Consider the following 4,133-nt stretch of genomic DNA (forward strand, 5'->3'; position numbering starts at 1 on the left):
TCTATTATTTATCGATTTTGTTTTCGATTCTTTTATCTATATTGTTATCGAAATTGTTATCGATTTTGTTATCGACTTTGTTATCGATTATCTATCTATTTTGTTATCGATTATTTATCGATTTTGTTATCAATTATTTATCAATTTTGTTATCCATTTTATGATTGATTATTTATCAATTTTGTGATCGATTATTTATCGATTTTGTTATTGATATTTTTATCGAATTTGATATCGATTATTTTTCGATTTTGTTATCGGTTTTGTTATCAATTATTTATCGATAAAGAAAAGGAATTTGCTACCAATAGTATTATTGATTTTGCTATCAAAACTTTTATCGAATTTGTCATCGATATTTTTATCAGTTTTGTTATCGATATTTTGTTGAATGTTAGTATCGATTTTGTTATCGATAAAGTGTAAAGATAAAAATGGAGATAAATGTTCATAGAACGAACAGGGGTAGTGGTAGGGAACTAGATAGAAAAAGGAGAAAAAATATAAGCTTAAGAAAAAGCTGATGTATGTATGTATGTACATATGTATGTATATTGGTTATGAGACAAAATAGATATGTAACGTAAGTTTCACTTCTCCAGTGTGGCCCAGGCGCATTTGCTTTTTTGTTTGTTTCGTTGGCATAAAGACACTAAAGGTTTTTAAAATATGTTCACTAAAATTTCATTAACCTAAATATAAAGTTTTTGCGAAGTGGTTATCGAAATTATTGTCAAATTTAAACATTTTTAAGATAAAATAAGAATTATTTTTAAAAGGTACCAAAAAACTTAAATTGGGTAACGCCGCTTCGAATTTTTGCAATTAAGCGATTGCCAAAAATCTTCCTTTTAATCAAAAAGTTGTTTTATTGAAACTACCTTCTTTTTTGTATCATGAATAATGTGACCAACTATTTCATAGCTCAAAGAAGTACAGGACCTGAGAATAAAAAATTGTGTGAAAGTAATACAAAAATGGTAAAAGCAGAATATACAACAACGTTGGCAGTGTACCAAATCCAACAAAGTTAATTTTTTAATTAACAAGTAAAGAAGTATAAGTTAGGGCGGATTAAATATAGTTTTTTCACTTTTTTTTAAACTATGTAAGTGAAAAGCTGGGGGTTTCCCCCGATTTCAGGCATTTTCGATAATATGCTCAATTAAAAAAAATTAGTGATATATTTAAATAAATGAACTGGGCTTGGTAGAAATCGATAAAGTGCTTACCGAGCATAAGTGGTGTCGTGCCCATTTTACGAAAATCTATACATATAATAAAATTTTTACAGGCCGATGTCTTTACATAATAGATATTAAAGAAAAATTAACATGGGTGGTCTTTATAGAGCAACAGAAGCCAAATCAAGAATTTTTAGAAATTTTGATTGTCTGTCTGTCTGTATAGAAATAGAAATAGAAAGTAGTTTTCACCGATGTATTGCTTGAAGTCTAACTTAAAATCTAGAGAGTTGTCATCTATTTGAAAATAACAGTTTTGCTAAAATTGATGGATACATTAAATATTGCAACATGGCTGTCAAAATAAAGAGGTTTCAAAAGGCTCACAGCCGAAAAATTTTTTTGGGGAACGTTGCCACCTGCTTGAAATTTTTTTTTGTTTTAATTAATAAGATAAATTAAATATTGCAATATGGGTATCAAAATAAAGAGGTTTAGGAAAGTTTGCTACCGGAAATATTTGAGGAATATTTTAAATATTACAATTCTGGTATTAAATTAAAGCGGTTAAGAACGTTTACTGTCGAAAATACTTTTGAAAATACTACTTGAAAAACTTAATTCAGTTAAATTGATGCGATATGTATGTAGACTGGAGTTATAAGAATACCAATTAAATTTCCATGAGAAAGCCGAGTGGTATAAAAAATAAAGAATGCTTCATAAATCAAATATTTGTTTTAAAATCTCCCATCATAAATCTCTTTATTTTATTTTCCAAAAATTAGGCCATACGAGTCTTGGAAGGGAGGAACAATTCAAAAATACTCTTTTCATGAATTTATTGATATGAAATATTAATTTATCTATCGTTAGTATGTTAATTTAGTGGCCAAAGCATTCGGTGCCAAGCGTTCATTGTAGCAAGCATACTTTTGACGTGCGTTCTGTCAAACCAACGCCAGCGCCAAAATCAACGCGAAAGTTCTTGTAGACCGGCCTTTAAACACATTTTTATTGATTGAATAGTCACTTACAATGAAATTTGTAAGCTACAGATGTGAAGTGATTGACAGTCATAATTTACATATGTGTTGATCTACTGCTTTCTTTTGAAAATTTTTACTAAGTTTATATTCATACGCTTATAAACAACTTTTTTTGAACCTTTATTATAAGTTTACACTTTTACGCTTATAAAAAGCTTTCTTTTGAACATTTATAACAAGTTTATATTTCTACGCTTATAACCAATGTTCATTTTCGATTATATTACGCTTACTTTCAAGCGTTTTATAAACAAAAAATCAACATTTTGTAAGCTTAATGTTTATAATTGAAAACTTAAAAAACAAAACTTTATTTAAGTTTATTTTGCTTGTTGGGACCTTTTAGAATTTTTCGAATCAATTAAAGAAAACTCAACTTAAAAGGTAGTACAAAATATTGCAAAGAAGTACATTTGACTGTACTTCGAAGTACGAAGTACAACGGCTCAAAAAGAAGTACTGTACTTCCGAAAGAAGTACGGTTGCTCACGTTAATCATGAACCCACCTTCATTATGTTTAAAAAAAAAAACGAAAAAAAATCAGCTAATTAGTTTAGGCTGAGAGCAGCTCAAAACATTACTTAAAGGCATGTTTTATTCCACCATCATAAGCTTATAGCTAAATCTTGGTGAAATAGAACGAAATTAGCTTATTTCCTATGTTGGCCTCATTTTGACACATTGACTGCAAATAAAAAAGTGTTTAAAAATATTCAAAATCAAGCCTTTTTGTTTCGATTTTTTGTGTGCCTGTTTTATGATATTAGCGCATATTTAGAGACTTAAAAATACTTAGCTCGCGCGCATTGTCTATCTCTACGGGCAATGAGGCATAATGAGAAATTACCAATTATCGCATTGACCTCTTTTATGGTAAGCAATTATGCATCAGTGTTGCCACAAAAACACGTTACCACTAAAAGCGATTACCGATTTTTTGCTGGGAGGTTATGCCCCGCTTACGCATAGCAGACGAAATTATGCATTAATTTCACCTTGATTTCAGAGTTTCGACTTTGTTCCTGAATTCATATAAAAACGTATATTCTCCGTAATGAAGAAATTAAAAATTGTTTCAGAATACATATATGTAATATGTTTAATGAGATAAGCTTTAATTTTAAAAGTTCAACAATATCCATCGCCTCAGAAAATTGTATATCAATATATCAAAAAAATATATAAAATTGCTTTTACTGTTTATATAAATAAATAATAAACATAAAAACTGATAGCTCCAATTTAACTTTGTCTGCATCATAACCACCCGGTGCGCATGCGCGGCGGCAAAAGGAGACAAACTATGTCTGTGTGTGTGCTGCTATTGAGAAAAATCGGTAATAACTCGGATTTAAAGAAATATAACGAAATTCCGTTGATGGCAGGTAGGAAAAAATAGAATAGGATGGCATATAGTATTTAGAACATTAGCCCATAAAAAAATCGCCCGTATTAAAAAATGGTAAGATAAACAAATGGATATTATTATTGGAAGTCTCCTGAAGAGAAACAAAGTTTTCCGTTCGAAAAACATTATGTTTCAAGAATTCCATACCATGGCTACGAAAAATTAGGTTTCCCTCATAAATATAAAATACATCGAAAACTTTGAGCGCTTTGATTTAGCTCTAAATATTTTTTTATTAAAAAAAAAACGGCTATAATTTTTTTGGTACAGAACAATCGTAGGGGGTGAGAGCATTTTTCAAATGCATTTTTGGACCACCCCAATATACATATACACATATAAGCATGCATAATATTGTATTACTTTTACCTATTTTCACTTGCATTTCAGCAAGTTTTCCCACATCAAAAATTCATCTTCATCGAAAAACATTTAACAGTTTCCCAATATGGAACACAAATATACTTACTGGGTACAATATTTCACCCGGC

The sequence above is a fragment of the Rhagoletis pomonella genome, unplaced genomic scaffold (genome assembly GCF_013731165.1).
Source record: "Rhagoletis pomonella isolate Grant_MI unplaced genomic scaffold, Rhpom_1.0 Rhpom_scaffold_00004, whole genome shotgun sequence".
NCBI lineage: Eukaryota > Metazoa > Arthropoda > Insecta > Diptera > Tephritidae > Rhagoletis > Rhagoletis pomonella.